Below are 20095 nucleotides of genomic sequence, written 5' to 3' on the forward strand. Positions count from 1 at the left end.
TTGCCCACACAGACCGCCACCCTCCTTCACAAACGATTCAATGTGTGTTCTATTGTTTAAATGCCTTATTATACCGATGTGCCTCAATTAAGCTATAGATGCCTGTTATGCTACTGGGCTCACGGCTCAGACTCTCCATCTTGACCTCCCATCCTCAATAGGCTTGGCACAAACTGTGCCTAATTACGTGTGTAGCAATAACTTTCGGTGGAGCTGCTGGTTTAAGCGGGCTGTTACCGTCACCTTCTTTACCTCTATTTCACCAGAACCGGGTCTAGGGTCCCGTTGAGTTTACCGTAAACAATGTAGGTACCGGACACTTGAGTATCTTTTCCAATGCTTTAATAAACATAAAATTGAAGGAAGTAGCAGGAAAGAGGCAGAAGGAAATTTGCAGGGAAGCTCAAATACCTTTTCTTAATGTTCTTTATGTAGCATTAGGGATTGAAAACTTGTAGCTGAATATATTCTCTCTGTAAGGTTAAATCTTTGCCCGCCTGGATAGGTTTCTCTCACCAACCTAGCAGCCAGTACGCAGCACAAACAAAAGTCTCTGCCACAGACTTGATTGAAACAAAACCCGTACGATCCTCTGTCACAGGATGTATTTGTTTACGATGAACAACGGACACAGCACTAGGACCTTTAAGCCAACCCGGCAGTACTATGCGGTAGGATTACTTTAGGATACGTCCTCCAACTGAGTCACCAGGCCCCTCTCCAGACCAGCACTCTGCATGATCCTTCCATGAAGGGTCCTCCCCTGGGATCTTCTCAGTTGTCCAGCTTCTTCACTTAGGATAGACAGCCCAGGACCATTCCTCTGCTGCTGTGGTAGGCCCCAGACAAGCCTCTGGGTCCACCCACACGCCGTAGTGCCGCGTGCTTCCCGATCGGAGGACCACGAGGTAGTACTCTTAGCACATACCTGTCAGCCAGGAGGGCCAGCAGGTGGATGGAAACAAAAACCCCGAAGCATGGCGTCTGTCCCATAAATACCCTCTCCCAGAATGCAACTCGGAGGACCACCACACCGCGTTATCTCCGGGTCAGAGGAGCCCACTAAATTTACCTATCAGCAGTAGATTAAAAATCTACACGTGATTTTTCACGTGATGTCCCTTAGAGTTTGTTAGGCTCCTTATTTAGGTGTTCCCCTACCTAGTTTTTGTCCTGGTATATCTCTGCCATCTTACAAACTTCCGCTTCCCCATCCCTCTTCCTCTCTCTGCTGTCTATAGTCCGATTTTCTTTTTTCTCATTTCACTATGGCCCACACAGTAATATCTCGTCCTCGCCTGCAATTTTGCTGCTACGATGTAAATGGCCTCAACATTGCATCCAAAAGAGGGCAAATCCTCTACCAAACGCATAAACAACAGGTCAATGTGTTATTGTTACAGGAAACTCATTTCCACAAAAATTCCACCCCTTCCTGCTCCAACAGGTACTTTAACAGATGGTTCCACAGTACAAACCCTTCTCAAAAAATGAAAGGCGTTTCTGTTGCCTTCCACAAAACGCTTCCGATTGAGCTGATAGACCAGCTCTCAGACCCTCAGGGAAGGTATGCGTTTGTGAAGTACTCTTTATGGGGTAGAAAATTCACTATCGCCAACCTCTACTAACCAAATACTAATCAAATATCATCTGCTCTGCGGTACATGAGGATCTTGTCAGACTTCACAGAAGGTAAACTAATCTTAGGCGAGGATTTTAATGCCTCCTTGGATCCGCTCCTATATTCATCAACCTCTCGCTCATCCATCTCCTTTACTAAGCTGAGGGCATTCAAACAGGCTATTTACGACCTCCGTCTAATCGACATTTGTCGGTTTCTGTTTCCGAAAAATCGCAACTATACTCATTTTTACACAGGTCCATCACTCTTACAGTTGTATCGACTATTTTCTTATTGATCATAGCTGTTTGGATTGGTCACCCGAATGCGAGATAGGTGAGTGGTCAGACTAAACCATAGAGTTTGACACTATTGCTCCCTTCAACTCCGGTGCGGGAATGGACATGGAGGCTGAATGATTCACTTCTCAGGAACCATGACTGTTCCCACAAGGTTTCGGAAATCATTTCTAATTTCTTAGCAGATCATACCTCGGACTCTACCCCGCTACGCTTACAGTGGGAGGCGCTTAAAGCTGTCCTATGAGGAATCTTTATTCAGATGGGGTCCCGCTTGAAAAAGGTACGATCGGCCACAATAACGTCAGCAATGCAAAAGCTTTGAGATCTTGAAACCCAACATAAAGGAGCCCCAACCGTGGTGGCCCTTACATTGGTCTCAACAGCTCGATCCCAACATAAAAGAATTGTACGAGGCCTCAGCTTGTACCTATGCAGACAGACTTGCCTTACATCAGTACCGATTCCAAGATAAATGCAGTTGACCTTTGGCTCATCCCTCCACTCAAACACATCTTCCACATTTATGCCCCATATTCGGGCCCCATCTGGGGATATGATCAGTGAGCCCTCTAAGATATCACAAACATTCCGAGATTTCTACCAAACACTGTATAATCTACCACCTGGCATCTCTTCTAGTCCCTCCCTTACCCCTGCGACTGATAGACAATCTTATATTGAGGAAACAGCACTCCCTACATTGGATGGCGATACTGTAGAAGAGCTGGAGCAGGTAATTACAGCAGACGAGGTCTTAGGAGCGATAGCTGCCACCCCATCCAGTAAAAGCCCTGGTCTCAATGGTTTCACTCCTAAATTCTATAAAATATTTGCTCCCCTACTGACCCCTTTCTTAGCTAAGGTGTTCAATCCCTTATTGGAAGGCTTTGCGTTTCCTCCACAAACGCTTGAAGCCCACATTGCCATTATCCCAAAACCAGATAAGGACCCAACTTTGTACGCCAATTATAGGCCCATATTGTAAAATATATGCCAAAATTCTAGCCAATAGATTGCAGCCGTTGCTCCCCCACCTCATACACCTGGATCAAGTGGGTTTTGTAAGTGGTCGCGAGGCAAGGGACAACACCCTGAAAACCCTGCTTCTTACTGAATATGCTCACACCCATGATGTCCCTCTATGCCAATGCGGAAAAAGCATTTGATCGGGTGGACTGCCAATTCCGCCAGATGTCTCTGGTGCAGATAGGTCTGGGGCCCAATATGCTATCCCGAATTATGTCCCTCTACACCTCTCCTTCCGCTAATATTCAGGTGAATGGCTCATTGTACCCCACATTTTCTATCCACAATGGGACACGACAAGGCTGCCCTCCATCTCCCCTCCTCTATGTCCTTGTCATGGAACACCTGGCAATTGCTTTGTGCAATAACCCCAACATCTCAGGTGTATCAGTAGGCCCCACTCATTCCAAACTGGCTCTCTTTGCAGATGACCTGCTAATGTTTGTGACCGAACCCCATCTATCCTTACCACATATAATTCAGGAATTCAAGAGGTTTGGGAAGCTGAGCAACTTCAAAGTGAATCATAGTAAGTCAGAAATCCTGAATCCAGAAATATCTCACTGTCCCAGGAGGTCCTCCGCCAGGTCTCCACTAAGTTTCCCTTTAAAACAGGTTCCACTTCCATCCGTTACCTCGGACTTCAAATACTCACAGAAGGGTCCCAATTGTTCTCCATCAACTTCTCTCACCTTCTGCTTAGAACCAAGAGGCATCTCTCAAACTACATGATGAAACGCCTGTCACGGCTAGGCAGGGTGAATGCTCTAAAAATGGACATTCTCCCTTGGTTTCTATATTTGTTCTAGACAATTCCTATTTCCATACCCTCATTGAAAAGCTCCGCCAACTGTTTTCCTGCCTTATCTGGAGGCGAGCTTGGCCTCGGATGCACTATGAAACTATCGCTCCCCAAGATTCGTGGTGGAGCTGGAGCTCCAGATGCCTCTATATACAATAGAGCAGCAGTACTCATGCGTATAATTGACTGGTTCCACCATTCCTCCACCAAATTATGGGTACAAATAGAGAGCCATCTCAATCCAATAGATCTCCGCGCTTTGCCGTAGATGCCTGCTGAATTCCTGAAGGGAGGGATACCCCTTAACGATCTCACCCGACAAACTATACAAATATGGACCTGAATGATTGCCTCTATTTGGGACTCTGGCTTTTCCATCGGCCCTACAGGGGGTGAGTTTTGGACCTTGGTGTAAGGAGGACCACAGACGACTTGCCCAAGTGCTTCATTTAGACTCTTCTCCGATTAAAGACGTTGCCTCCGGCCCATCTCCTCATACTTCGACGCATTGGCTGCAGAGGCAACAAGTGATGGCAACAAGTGATATCTTACATTCGTACCTTCCCATCCTTGACTGATATACTAACTGATTTAACAGATTTGGAGAACATGCTGCTTCAGGCAGACCCCCCTACGCATGTGGTCTCTCAACTCTATTCTCTCATACATACGGTTTCTAATCCCGATCTCCCCCCCATACACACAGGCCTGGAGGGTAGATTTGGGTTACTCCATTTCACCTGTTGGCTGGTAAAAATGCTTCATTCTGACTCACAAAATATCCGTAGCCTCCAAAGCTCAAGAAAAAGGGTTCAAGTTGTTGACCTGTTGGTACAGATGCCCCTCGACTTTACACTGGATAAACCCAGTGCTCCTGGATACCTGCTGGCATTGCTTGTCATCCAAGGGAACTTTACTCCACATTTGGTGGGAATGCCCCCCTGTGTGTAGGTTCTGGCAAAAGATCCTCAACCTGTACCGCAGACTCATGTCAACCTCAATTACACCCTCTCCTAGGTAGTTCTGCTATCTATGCTCCCTGGACCACTCATAAACAGTAAAACTTATATATTAAACAACAGCCTGTTTTAGTACCAAAGTATTCCAAAGTGCCACTAAGTGTAGTGGCTGCTCACAGGATACCCTGAGGAAGTCACATGACCAGTGAGGCAATGCATCAGCAGAGCCGTTGAAGTCACTTTTGGTTTGGATGCAAAACTGGAAGTGTGATGAGAGCCTGTTTTATATATACACTGCTCAAAAGTTTTTATACTCAAGTGAGTGAATATTAACTATAAATAAATGGTGGAAAACTTCTTAATGTGTTGGGCAGTGAGGTTTTTCTTATTCTAGGTTTGAGCCAAACTGAGTGGAGACAGCAAGGCCCGGTCTCTTAAAGGGGGATTTCTATAGAGCCATGAGTTTCAACACTCCTTTACAAAATAAATGAACATAGTGTTTTCAGGTGGAAGTGGTACAGGCTTCCCTGAAAGAATGAGTTTTCAAGAATCTAAAAGGTGGACAGAGTAGGATAAACAGTACACGGACAAACTAGAGTATGTTCCAGAGGATGGGAGAGATTCTGGAGAAGTCTTGGAGGTGGTCATTGGAGAAGGTGAAGACAGAGAGCAGGAGGTCTTTGAATGAGCAGAGTAGATGGCTTGGGTGATATTTTTATATGAATAATAAACAATAATGAAACCATACCTGTGGAACAAATACACAATAAAAAAAGACCAGCTGCTAGAATGCTAAGAGATATTTGTCAATATAATGTTTTACCTACTATTCTGCACTAATTAGCAAACAAATATGTTATAAACAATCATAAACGTCAGATGTTATCTGTGACAAAATATGTAGGATGGAGCTGCATGCCGTGATGTCATCACGTTCCAGGAAGTGCCCTGGAAGTGTGTTTTAACCAGTCGAGACAGTGTCCCTTTCCTGTTAACATGTACAGTATCTCACAAAAGTGAGAACACCCCTTTTTGAAAATATTTTATTATATATTTTCATGTGACAACACTGAAGAAATAACACTTTGCTACAATGTAAAGTAGTGAGTGTACAGCTTGTATAACAGTGTAAATTTGCTGTTCCCTCAAAATAACTCAGCACACAGCCATTAATGTCTAAACCACTGGCAACAAAAGTGAGTACACCCCTAAGTGGAAATGTCCAAATTGGGCCCAAAGTGTCAATATTTTGTGTGGCCACCATTATTTTCCAGCACTGCCTTAACCCTCTTGGGCATGGAGTTCACCAGAGCTTCAAAGGTTTCCACTGGAGTCCTCTTCCACTCCTCCATGACGGCATCACGGAGCTGGTGGTTGTTAGAGACCTTGTGCCACCTTCCGTTTGAGGATGTCCCACAGATGCTCAATGGGGTTTAGGTCTGGAGACATGCTTGGCAAGTCCATCACCTTTACCCTCAGCTTCTTTAGCAAGGCAGTGGTTGTCTTGGAGGTGTGTTTTGGGGTTGTTATGTTCAGAGGCGTATCTAGTGAAAATGGCACCTATGGCAAGCACTGAAACTGCGCCCCTGTCAAAACATTTGAAACCCATCTTTCAGATAACCTTAGCAGAAAAGACAGCTAACAAAATGACAAGTCAAGCTCTTTAATCTCTAAATTAACAAATTATGGATTGGCACTACATAAAAATTACAACTGCACCTTCCTTGCTTTCACTAATGCAAACTGGTCTATGATGTGCTCAAAGTCATTTTTTTCTGTTTCTACTCTTTCTACACTCAGCACACACATAATGGTCTGCAGGCACCCACTGATACAAAAATCACTGATGATACCAACACTGGCACTCACAGTCATTAAAATACATTGGTGCACACTGTAACTCATACAAAAACAATGACACACACACTCAATGCACACACATAATCGTTAACATACACTGACTTACATACCTGTATGACATCAGTGTAACTGTATGTCTTTGTGTGTGTGTATATGTGTATATATAAATATATATATTACAGGAGGAGATGATCAGAGACCGCAGACATAGTACAGGAGATGGTCAGAGACCGCAGACATAGTACAGGAGATGGTCAGAGACCGCAGACATACTACAGGAGATGGTCAGAGACCGCAGACATACTACAGGAGATGGTCAGAGACCGCAGACATACTACAGGAGATGGTCAGAGACCGCAGACATAGTACAGGAGATGATCAGAGACCGCAGACATAGTACAGGAGATGGTCAGAGACTGCAGACATACTACAGGAGATGGTCAGAGACCGCAGACATACTACAGGAGATGGTCAGAGACCGCAGACATACTACAGGAGATGGTCAGAGACCGCAGACATAGTACAGGAGATGATCAGAGACTGCAGACATAGTACAGGAGATGATCAGAGACTGCAGACATAATACAGGAGCTCAAAGACTGCCGTTTCTGGCTTACCAACAGTCTATTTTCCAAGCACAATTAGTAAGATAATAAATGGTTAAAAAGTCTGCAAAGATCCAAGCCTGACCAGCCCAAATCCTGAAAGGCCATATAAAAACCAAACAAATCAAATCATCAGGAATACTGTGTCACACTCTTGCAGCGTCTTCCAGAAGTCTAATGATCAGTGTGCTCACCTGTCCTGTGTGCAGTGTAAATAGATAAAGCAAAGAGCGAGGGAATAATTTTCTAACCAGTGTGGGTGCTGGCTAATCTGCATACAGGACGGGTGAGCTGCTGCTTAGACTTCTGCAGCTGTGACACAGTGTGAGAGAGAGACCCATCTCCTGATATCACCTTTGCCATGAGCACTCCTCCATCCTCATTACATGTCACAAACACTCCTCCTGGTATCAGCTCTGTAATGAGCTCCCACCTTCTCCTGTCCTTACCTTATCTGTGATCTCCCTCCCCCGCTCAGCCTGTATCACTCACCTGTTCTGCTTGATGGTGTCTTTCAGAGAAGCCCAGGCCACAGCATCCCCTGTCCTCCTGGGCACTGTGCTGAGGCTCCCAGAGACTGGGTGACAGACACCTCCGAGCGCTGCGCCCTCAAAACTGAGGGAACCAACACCATCAGCAGCATGCAACAGGTGGCAGCCATCTCTCTTGTCATGTGATGGCAGTCAGCTGAAACTTCTGAGGGCACTGATTGGCTAGGACTCCCCTGCTATCTATTTAGCTCGTAGCTGGCTGCTACATCCCTCCCAGCATACTGTGTGGGTGGCGCCGGGTGAGAGCGGAGCAGTTCAAGTTTTTTAGGGGGGGGGGTCAGACACCTCAGTCAAGTTCATCCATGCCCAAAAATGATTTTTCTGGAAACAACCTGGGACAGCCGCAGGTCCAAAACCCAGGAATGTGCCAACAAAATTGTAACTGTTGCTGGCAAGTATGTGATAAGTGCCTTGCTGCCCAGCCACTCATGAGCGCCCCCTTCACATGGCGCCCATGGCATTTGCCATATCTGCCATACCCTGGATACGCCACTGGTTATGTTGGAATACTGCCCTGCAGCCCAGTCTCTGAAGGGAGGGGATCATGCTCTGTTTCAGTATGGCACAGTACATGTTGGCATTCATGGTTCCCTCAATGAACTGTAGCTCCCCAGTGCCGGCAGCACTCATGCAGCCCCAGACCATGACACTCCCACCACCATGCTTGACTGTAGGCAAGACACACTTGTCTTTGTACTCCTCACCTGGTTGCCGCCACACACACTTGACACCATCTGAACCAAATAAGTTTATATTGGTCTCATCAGACCACAGGGCATGGTTCCGGTAATCCATGTCCTTAGTCTGCTTGTCTTCAGCAAACTCTTTGCGGTCTTTCTTGTGCATCATCTTTAGAAGAGGCTTCCTTCTGAGACGACAGCCATGCAGACCAATTTGATGCAGTGTGCGGTGTATGGTCTAAGCACTGACAGACTAATCCCCCACCCCTTCGACCTCTGCAGCAATTCTGGCAGCACTCATGCGTCTATTTCCCAAAGATAACCTCTGGATATGATGCTTTGCACGTGTATTCATCTTCTTTGGTCGACCATGGCGAGGCCTGTTCAGAGTGGAACCTGTCCTGGTAAACCGCTGTATGGTCTTGGCCACCGTGTTGCAGCTCATTTTCAGGGTCTTAGCAATCTTCTTATAGCCTAGGCCATCTTTATGTAGAGCAGCAATTCTTTTTTTCAGATCCTCAGAGAGTTCTTTGACATGAGGTGTCATGTTGAACTTACAGTGACCAGCATGAGAGAGTGAGAGCGATAACATCAATTTTAACGCACCTGCTCCCCTTTCACACCTGAGATCTTGTAACACTAATGAGTCACATGATACCGGGGGAGGGAAAATGGCTAATTGGGCCCAATTTGGACATTTTCACTTAGGGGTGTACTCACTTTTGTTGCCAGGGGTTTATACATTAATGGCTGTGTGTTGAGTTATTTTGAGGGGACAGCAAATTTACACTGTTATACAAGCTGTGCACTCATTGTAGCAAAGTGTAATTTCTTCAGTGTTGTCACATGAAAAGATATAATAAAATATTTACAAAAATGTGAGGGGTGTACTCACTTTTGTAAGATACTGTATATATACACAAAATATCGGGTGATGATCAGAGACAAATTTTTATATCAGTGCATCCCTTTATCCTCCTGCCCATTAATCCACTTGATGGAAGCTTGAGCCTGTCATGCAGTGGTTATGATTGTACCATGCAATATCTGACCTCTCAATAAATTGAGAGTCATATCTCTGATTAGCCTTCAGCTATGTCTTTACAGTGGTGGAGATTCCCTTGGAGTGGGGCTCATAGTATTACTTTTATGGAATTTTTTGACACAATTGTATTTTGTAACATTCAGTTGGTGTTTTTGTATTGATATTTTATGCATACATATTATACATATTATGTACCATTTAACGCAGTATATTTCTGTGCGTTAGTGCACATTTAACGCAGTATATTTCAGTGCGTTACATGTTGTTTAGCACAGTATATTCCTGTGCGTTAGTGCACATTTAATGCAGTATATCTATGTGCGTTACTGCAAGTTTAACGCCATATATTTCAGTGCGTTACCATCCGGTAATGCAGTATAGTTCAGTGCATTACTGCACATTTACCGCAGTATATTTCTGTGTGTTACTGCATATTTGATGCAGTATATTGCAGTGCATCAGTGCAGTATTACTGCAGTATATTATAGTGTATCAGTGGAGTGTGTCTGTGTAGTGAGTACTCAAGTTAAAGTGCACCAAACACCACTTTCCATTGATTAAAGTGCATCTACGTATACATGTCCACATCTTTATTACACTTTGTTAATAAGCAACGCCCACTCCCCCCCATCATGTCCGGGAGGACAACAAGGAGAGGCAGATGCTCCCTTGGCACTGTGAGGGGGCCAGCAGCGTATGTGTACGCAGGCAAAGGAAGACATGGTCAGTCCTCAGGCAGGGCATCATTTCCTCTGTTTAGTGATGTTGCCCGTGTTATACAGCCACAGTATGCAGAGGAAGTGTTGGACTGGCTTACTAAACAATCCTCTTCCTCTGTCACCCAAGCAGAAACTAGTGTGCAGTCCACTGCAGCTGCCAGAGTGGCTAAACCTGCTTCCTTGCCCACAGCTATTCCTGCCATAGCCCCAGCATTAGGCATGGAGGAGTCAGCTGAGTTTTTTTAACACAACATCAGCCACTTGCTTCTTGATGATGCACAGCCATTACTTGATTCAGATGTTGGTTCTGAGGTTGAGGAAAGCAGGAACATGAGCCTACAGAGAGGGGAGAACACTGGTACACAAATTGGCAGTCATGTTCCCCAGCCGCAGTGTATTGCCAAGTTGTCTCCAGTGGTAATGAGGATGGAGGAGATGATGATGATGATATCACTGACACAACTTGGGTGCTAGATAGAGCAGAGGAGGAAAATTAGGCAAACCCCAACAAGGCAGCCATCATGGAAGAGTAGAGAGCAGCCACCCTAGTCCATCACATTGCAGAGCTGTTATCTCCCGGCCCACTTTCCACAGCTCAGCTGTCTGGGACTTTTTTAGCACATGTGCAACTGATTACACCATTGCAATTTGCAAACATTGTCTCAAGCACAACAAGCGTGGCAAAAAACCCAGGCATTTGGGTACCACATGCTTGACAAGGCATTTAACCTCCCACCACTCAGCCCGTTGGCAAGAGCACCTGAAAGCCACACAAAAGGGGTGCAAATCTGTTTCTCCTCCTGCTATACCTCATGACCTCTCAGCAGTCTCCACTGACAGGGATTATGGTATGTCGCAAGGGTGTCCGATTTCTCTGACCCATCTGCTGCACCGAAAAAAAAATAAATAGGCACTGCAACCCACATAACAAGTTTCTAAATGCAAGCTTGTCAAAGCTGCTGGCTCTACAACTTCTGCCTTTCCATCTAAAGGATTCTGCCCCTTCCAAGAATTTGCAGAATGTGCTGTACCACAATGGCAGGCTCGCAGCCACAATTTTTTTCCACGTAAGGCCATTCCAGCTCTGTACCATCATGTGGAAGGCAATGTTGTGGCATCATTGGGCAAGACAGTCAGACGCAAAGTTAATGTTACTGCTGACACGTGGTCCAGAAAGCATGGTCAGGGACGATATATTTTGTTCACAGCACACCGAATAATGCTGCTTGCAACTTGATAGGGTGCAGGACAGAGCTCAGTGCTGCAGCTTGTTGTGCCCCCACATCTCTATACCGCTAGTGGTAATGATGCGGGATTTGTCAGCTCTACCCCCTCCTCCTCCTCAATGCCCTCCTCTGCTGAATTGTCCTATGAACCACAAGTACCCCCTAAGCATTCATGGGGCTATTCAATGAGTCAGGCTAAAAGGTGCCATGCAGTGCTTCAGCTGGTGTGTCTAGGGGACAGGAACCACACCAGAGTAGAGATTCTTGCAGCTCTGCAGGGGCAGGCCCAGAGGTGGTTCACGCCAATATAGCCTGTAATAGGGTTACGGTTCTAAGGTGCCACCGACACCCAAAGACCAATTTTTCCGCATCCATTACTTCTATCCAAAGTCTGTGGAAGAGACACCAGAATTCATCCAAAAAAAATCTCTAATCTTGTTCCCAGTGCACTACATTGTGGCCTCATCATACAGATTGGCTCCCCAAGCTGTTGCTTACAAAATAAAGAAAGCTTGCAGGGAAAAAATGCAATTTTTTTGGCTTTATAAGTGCAATTATTGCTGCAGCAGCTTCTATACACAGATACAGATGTGACACTTTACAGGTAAACTAAGGGGACCCCCCAGGCACTATATTAAAAGGAATTTTTAATTTTTATGCTTTCACTTTAAGCATCAATAAATCACTGCTCATGTAAAAATGATGTTTTTTTACAAACTTTTTTTCATTTATACATGTCTCCCAGGGCAGTACCCAGACCCCTATAACCATTATATGCCCAATTACTTGCACATGAGCCTTCAAAATGACTGGCAGAGAGGGGTGTTGCATTGAGTGGTTGGCAATGTTATTGAGGCTGTCAGTAGCATTCATGATAGACTGAAGGGTGGGATAGCCTGTGGTCTGAGGTGAGAGGTAATAAGGAAGTGATTGTAATGGAAAGGTCAAGGGAAAGGACGTGAGGAGGAAGAACATTTTTAAGCTCAGTTATTGAAAGATTGAGTTTAACTGGTTCCCGACCGGCCGGCACACAGTTATACTGCGGCAGAATGGCTCCCCTGGCGAGCCGCCGTAGCTGTACGCCGGCCCTTTAAGATGCTGTAGGAGGCATGCGTGTGTGCCCTGAGTCGATGTGAGTGCCTGGCGGGTGTAATGACCGCCGGGCATCCGTAATCGCTTGTGACGGAGCGAGAATCGGGGTCTGTGTGTGTGTAAACACACAAATCCCTGTTCTCTCAGGGGAGAGACAGATCGTGTGTTCATACTAAATATGAACACGATTTCTCTCCTCCCCTAGTCAGTCCCATCCCCCCATAGTTAAAACACACCTAGGGAACACAGTTAACCCCTTGATCGCCCCCTAGTGTTAACCCCTTCCCTGCCAGTGACATTTATACAGCAATCAGTGCATTTTTATAGCACTGATCACTGTATAATTGTCAATGGTCCCAAAAATTTGTCAAAAGTGTCCAATTTGTCCGCCGCAATATCGCAGTCCCGATAAAAATCGCAGATCAAAGCCATTACTAGTAAAAAAAATAATAATAAAAATGCCATAAATCTATCCCCTATTTTGTAGATGTTATAACTTTTGCACAAACCAATCAATATATGCTTATTGCGATTTTTTCTGTGGCCCCGTTAAGGAGATTCACTCTCTTGATTTGTCCGTTTTACCATTATCATTGAAAGTGAAAGTAAAAGAGAGTTCCAAATTTTGGGTTATCCCCAGAAAAGCAGTTGAGGATAAATCTTCCAATGGGGACACTAGTTCTGGTGGCCTGGGGGTCCCCAAGGAATTCTCTTAATTTTCAGGGATTTCCTCTCACTTCCTGTCTGGCAATGGGACTGAAAGAGGAGAGAAATCGCCACAATGGGTCACAGATGACAAAAAAGAAAGTGTCAGGGGTTATAACTCTATCCAAAATAAACAAAAAAGTTTTGCCTATGGTTCTATTTCAAAGTGGTTGTAAATCCATATTAGACAAAGGCATAATGAGCTAGTATGCATAGGAATGCATATGAATACAACCTTAACATGGAAGGGGTGGACCTCAACGACCAGTACTTGATTGCCCACAAGGCCAGACGCTGGTATAAAAAAAGTGTCTGTATATTTATCCCAATTGGCTCTGCTGAATGCTTATGTGCTATACAAACTGGATCCTTCCTAAAATTCCAGGAAGAGATTGTCACAGCCCTTCTGTTTCCAGACGGTGCTATGCCCCACCTTCCTACCGCAAATGCAGTGAGCCGGCTGCATGGGAGACAGTTTCCATATGTCCTGCCTGGTACCCCTACCCAACAATCACCCCACAGAAGATGTGTCTACAGAAAATGCGCATTTAGGCGTAACACGTCCCTCCTGTCCTGACCAACCTGGTCTCTGCATCGGTGACTGTTTTAAACACACTAGTGGTGGAGTATTAGGGTACAGCACTACACAGTCCTAGGCAGACTTACACTGGGTCTCGAAAGATGAGATGGCCATCACATTTTGAGAGACCCTAATCTGGAACGTTTACAGTTAAAAAAAAAAAAAAAACCCACCACACAAAAACACAAAAAAAAGCCAAAAATAGTTGTGGTTTTATTTTTCTTCTGTCTCTATTGTTTTCTTATGTTCGCTCTCTATTGTTGGCTCTCTATTGTTCCTGTATTTTTGAGCTGTAATGTTTTATTTTTACTATGTTTTATTGTATTTGCTTTGCAGGTATGGTATGTCTTACTGTTATACTGTAATGTTACTTTGTTTTATTGTTAACCATCATTTGCTTAGCAGGTACGCCATTCAGCTGCAGCACAGGTTTGTTTATTCTGACAGCAACAGCGCTTGCTCTCACGATACGTAAATCAGAGACTCCATTGCTGTAGGAGGTGATTTCACATGTATGCCCATCATTAGAAGTGGGTGGATGAAGGGAGGTATTCTAAAGGTGGGTATTCCCACCGATCAATCTCTTTTTTTCATTCAGCCCACAGGTTTCATGAAAAAAGAACATTAAAATATATGCCCAACAAGGACCAGTAACGTACTGGTATGTTGCTGGACTTTGAGTGGTTATACCAGAATGATGCCTGCAGGTTTAGGTATCATCTTAGTATCATTCTTTTCAGCCAGCGGTAGGCTTTCATGTAAAAGCAATCCTAGTTGCTAATTAGCCTCTAGACTGCTTTTACAAGCAGTGTGGGGGAACATCCGCCCCATCCACACCGTCTTCCATGGTTTTCTCAGGCTCTCCTGTCCCAACAGGGAACCCGAGAATGCAGCCGGTGGTTCCGCCAGCTGACCATAGAGCTGATTGGAGACCATAATGGCTCCAATCATCTCTATGGCCTAAGAAACCGGAAGCTACGAGCATTTCATGACTATCCGGTTTTGCTGGATATGAACAGCGCCATAAGGAAATTGGGAAAGCATTTTATCATACCGATCTTGATGTGGTCAGATGCTTTGAGGGCAGAGGAGAGACCTAGGGTCTAGGGTCTAATAGAACCCATTTTTTTCAAAAAAAAAAAAAAAAGGGAGTACCTGTCACTACCTATTGCTACCATAGGGGATATTTACATTCCCTGAAATAACAATAAAAATGATAAAAATAAAAAAAAAAAAAAAATGAAAGGAACAGTTTAAAAATAAAATGAAAAAGCAAAATTAAATAATAATAATAAAAAAAGCACCCCTGTCCCCCCGTACTCATGCGGAAAGGCAAGCATTGGTCTCGTGTCATATGTAAACAGCAATTACACCATGCATGTGAGGTATCACAGCAAAGGTCAGATTGAGGGCAGTAATTTTAGCAGTAGAATCTGAAGTGGTAACCTGTAAATGATTTTAAAGGCTTTTAAAAACGTATATAGTTTGTCGCTGCTGCACGTTTGTGCGCAATTTTAAAGCATGTCGTGTTTAGTATCCATGTACTCTGCATTGAAATTAAAAAGGTTTTTTTTTTTTTTTCAAAAAAAATTGTGTTTGAAAAATCACTGCACAAATACTGTGTGAAGAAAAAAATTGCAACAGCCACCATTTTAATCTGTAGGTCCTTTGCTTAAAAAAAAAATATATAATGTTTGGGGGTTCGAAGTAATTTTCTAGCAAAAAAAAAAATATTTTTTCATGTAAACAAAAAGTGTCAGAAAGGGCTTTGTCCTCAAGTGGTTAGAAGAGTGGGTGATGTGTGACATAAGCTTTTAATAAAATGCCAGGACAGTTCAACCCCCCCCCCCCCCCAATTGACCCCTTTTTGGAAAGTAGACACCCCAATCTATTTGCTGATAGGCATGTTGAGTGCATGGAATATTTTATATTTTGCAACAAGTTACGGGAAAATTACAAACTTTTTTTTTTTTTTTTTTTTTTTGCACAAAGTTGTCATTAAATGTTATATTGCTCAAACATGCCATGGGCATATGTGGAATTACACCCCCAAATACATTTTGCTGCTTCTCCCGAGTACAGGGATACCACATATGTGAGACTTTTTGGGAGCCTAGCTGTGTACAGGACCCCGAAAATCGAAAAAGGCGTAATTTACACATTTAGAAATCCTGAAGGCGGTGTTTGGTTTTCAGGGTCCTGTACGAGGCTAGGCTTCCAAAAAGTCTCACACATGTGGTATCCCTGTACTCAGAAGCAGCAGAATGTATTTTGGGGTGTAACTCCACATATGACCATGGCATGTGTGAGCAATATATCATTTAGTGACAACTTTGTGTATATTTTATTTGTTTTGTCATTTCAATTACTTGTGACAAAAAAATAAATATTCAATGGGCTCAACATGCCTCTCAGCAATTTCCTTGAGGTGTCTACTTTCCAAAATAGGGTTATTTGGGGGAGGGGGGTTGTACTGCCCTGCCATTTTAGCACCTCAAGGAATGAGATGGGCAGTCAAACTAAAAGCTGCGTAAATTCCAGAAAATGTTCCCTGGTTTGAAGATGCTATAACTTTTGCGCAAACCAATAAATATACGCTTATTGACATTTTTTTTACCAAAGACATGTGGCTGAATACATTTTGGCCTAAATGTATGACTAAAATTGAGTTTATTGGATTTGTTTTATAACAAAAAGTAGATAATATCATTTTTTTTTTCAAAATTTACGGTCTTTTTTCGTTTATATCGCAAAAAATTAAAATCGCAGAGGCAATCAAATACCATCAAAAGAAAGCTCTATTTGTGGGAAAAAAAGGATGCAAATTTTGGTTTGGGTACAACATTGCATGACCGTGCAATTACCAGTTAAAGCAGCACAGTGCCAAATTGTAAAAAGTGCTCTGGTCGTTGAGCAGCCAAATCTTCCGGGGCTGAAGTGGTTAATGATTACATTCACTAAGAAACTCATAATAACACTTTGTTTTCAAATGTAATTGCAAGGTCCATAAAGACATGGATGAGTGAGTTTGGGGTGGAAGAACTTGACTGGCCTGCACAGAATCCTGACCTCAACCCGATAGGAATGAATTAGAGCGGAGATTGCCAGCCAGGCTTTTTTGTCCAACATCAGTGCCTGACCTCACAAATGCACTTCTATGGGAATGTTTGACCATTCTTTCAGACACACTCCTAAACCTAGTGGACAACTTTCCCAGAAGCTGTTATAGCTGCAAAGGGTGGGCCAACCCTATGGACTAAGACTGGGGTGCCACTAAAGTTCATGGGCATGTAAAGGCAGGTTTCCCAATACTTTTGGCAATATAGTGTACATTGCAGGGAGTTTAATAAACTTTGAAACAGTTTCCTACCATTTGTTGCTATAAAGAAATATCTGTTTGTATTCCCAGGCTAATTACAGACTCTCAACTGGTTTCAACAATCAGCCGGTGCACTCTCAGTGGTCTTGTGAGAAAAGCTGCAAGGTCTGCATCTCATTGGAAGTAAGTATTAATCCCTTGAAGAGAAAGCCACCACAACTGAAATTCCTATTGCAAGGAATGCTTAAAATGTGACTTGCCTTAGTGCAGACTTCTGATAAGATCAGTGCGTTAATCATATAAGCAGGTAATGACATTTCTGGGGGTGTTCTTTTCCCAAGCGGTGTACATAGTACCAGGCTGCCATATTGCATTCAATTTTTACAGAAAATTACTGCAGATTGAAAAGGCAAGGTCATTTTTAATAACTTTAAATTACAACATGGCTTGTGTAGCAATGGTATATGGTGTACACTATATAATGAACACTGTGTCCACCAGATGAGCAGTTATTTACAGGTGTCCACTTTCTCCGTAAGTCAGCACAGTTCAAATCTGTGTTGATGGGCGTGTATCAGATTATTTAATCTCTATTTACAGCTATTAAATCATAAACAATATAATAACAGTCTACCTCCAAATTTTAAGAGCACTCTAAAAGTCTTACCTAAATGCCACCTTTGAGACAAACTTCAACCTTTAGGCAATTCTCATGTACTCTCAGCGCACAATGGCTCCACTTCACAATATCTGAAATAAAAAGTTGATATCAGGTTTTAGTTAATCTGCAATAGAACAAAGGTCACATTGCACAACACCTTCTTTTTTTTTTTTTTTTTCAGTATCTGAAATACGTTTATCCTGGGCAGGAAACTCTAAGGTTACAACCAAAGACATAGCACGTTTTCTTCTCAGTTCATGCAGAGCAGTGTTTCTCAACTCCAGTCCTCAAGGCAAGTCAAAGGAAGTGAAACTGATCAAATCACCTGGGCAAAATAATGGAAATCCTGAAAACATGACCTGTTGGGGCGCCTTGAGGACTGGAGTTGAGAAACACTGATGTAGAGAAATACCTTGAATTAACCCCTTCAGATCCGCACTATACGTGACTAAATGTAAACCTCTAGAGATAAGTGGAATAAATAGTAGCGCTCAAATAAATAAAAAATGAAAAATAAAAATGTGCTAATGAAAGCAATGATCAATCTAAATGAACAGTAAAAGTATATATGTGTGAATATTGACAATAATACCCTCATTGAAAATCAGTCACACTTCCGGTTCCGGCGCCGCATGGAGTAGCTGCTTCGCTCCTCAGCTCCCGCACACCGGACGAAAAAAACGGCATATAAAACCAGCCCAGGAGCCCCCATCCACCCTCGGCTGCCCCCGGACACACTCCGCCAGCCTATGGACCGGTTTGTAGAAAAAAACGGCTCCCGCACACAAACCGCTCCGACGGCGCCGCCGGCCCAGCCCAAATCGAGGCCCCGGTCTCGGCCTACACGCAGCCGCGCTCTGATACACAGGCGGCGGAAATGGAGATAAGCGGCAACACAGCCACTCACATCCCTCCACAAGTCCCATCTACGCAGCCACAGCCTCACCATGTCTCCTTCCCTCAAGTATCCCTCTCCCAAGCCTTCTCCTTACTAGCATCCACCCCACAACATGCTGAGGACCAGCATACAGAGCGCATAGCTCAGGCTGTTGCCAATCACGCTCACTCCAAGTAGATGGCGTAAGGGTCCGGATCTTTGCCGACTACTCCATTGAGGTCTCAAAAAAATGCAAAGCCTTTCAGCAGGTTTGCACAGATCTCTTTAAACAACAAATAAAATTCATGCTGGCCTTCCCGGCTACCCTCCGCCTCAAGACACCGAACGGCGATCAACTATCTTTCCAAGATCCCTCTGAAGCGGAGGCCTACCTGCGATCTCTACATCCAAACCCTCACCCTCATACCCCATCAAAAGCTGCCCCTATCAATCGCTCCCTGGACCAAAGGAGCCCACGCAAAGACTCTCCCAAGCGCTTCAGATCATCATACCCGGACCAGCACCGCAACACCCTTCGCTGACCAAGGACTCGCAGCTATGGATTATCCGAAAACCATCGAGGCAGATCTTATAACACCACTTCAGGCTCGATCTTTGACTTTACTCATATACCTACACCCCCACGCTTTTCAATATTTTTCAATATTTTACTTTTCAATATTTTACTACTCAATGTATTGATGCCACATCTTCATCCTCTCACCTAGCAGCTATTCACACTAAAAACCACAATTCAAGAGAGGTTTTGGAAGGTATTCTGTCAAGTGCTCTGTTATATTGATGCTAAGTTTTATGGTTCAGTTATCAAATACCTTACTGTTACAAATGTCTTTTAGTACATTTTACGTTCCTTATTGGCCTCACTGTGTATGGCTCAATTCACCCTCCCTGACATGCTCGGTCTGGAGGAGGAGCCCATGTAAGAATCAACCATCCTATCATGGGCTCTTTTGGGAAGCAACCCCTGGTGTCCGGTCATGGGAGTTGTGACTCCATGCGGAAAAAAGAGAAGTTCTTACATGTGCTTGTTCTGTTACTTTTTCTGATTCCCCCCCTGTTTTACCCCCCTCCCCCAATTTTCCTTTACCCCGGGGCTCAAGTAATTCTCAGTACCTCGCTACTTCACTGCACAGTCCGCTCACCAACACCATACCTCCTAATATAGCTATGATTCTCTCTCACCACCTACACAGTGACAAATATCTTACACCGGCCCATATCCCTCTCAAGACCCCCCCAATATGAAAGTAGTCTCCTGGAATGTTAAAGGTCTTAGATCCCCTCACAAGAGAATGAAAATTCTCCGACATCTCAAACGAATCAAAACTGACATAGCCCTAATTCAAGAATCCCATTTACTAACCCCAGATTTTCACCGCATGAAGAAGCTTTGGGTAGGCACTGTCTTAGGCTCTGACGCAGTGGGTCGCAAAGCTGGTGTACT

General features: G+C 44.0%; 1 protein-coding gene across 2 annotated transcripts in view; it reads right to left on the minus strand.

The window, feature by feature from the left end:
* LOC141139173 (cytochrome P450 2C5-like) overlaps positions 1 to 17908 on the minus strand; it is a 117325-nt gene extending 99417 nt beyond the window's left edge. Inside the window, exon 1 of one of the 2 annotated variants that reach the window (XM_073625076.1) lies at positions 7370 to 7456. The gene's annotated coding sequence lies outside the window, so the exon portion shown is untranslated. Of the gene's footprint in view, positions 1 to 7369; positions 7457 to 17759 lie in introns of those variants that run through there. The other variant, XM_073625072.1, reaches the window with a different exon arrangement.
* Positions 17909 to 20095: the final 2187 nt, after the last annotated feature.

This window comes from Aquarana catesbeiana, linkage group LG04, assembly GCF_042186555.1.
Source record: "Aquarana catesbeiana isolate 2022-GZ linkage group LG04, ASM4218655v1, whole genome shotgun sequence".
Taxonomy (NCBI): domain Eukaryota; kingdom Metazoa; phylum Chordata; class Amphibia; order Anura; family Ranidae; genus Aquarana; species Aquarana catesbeiana.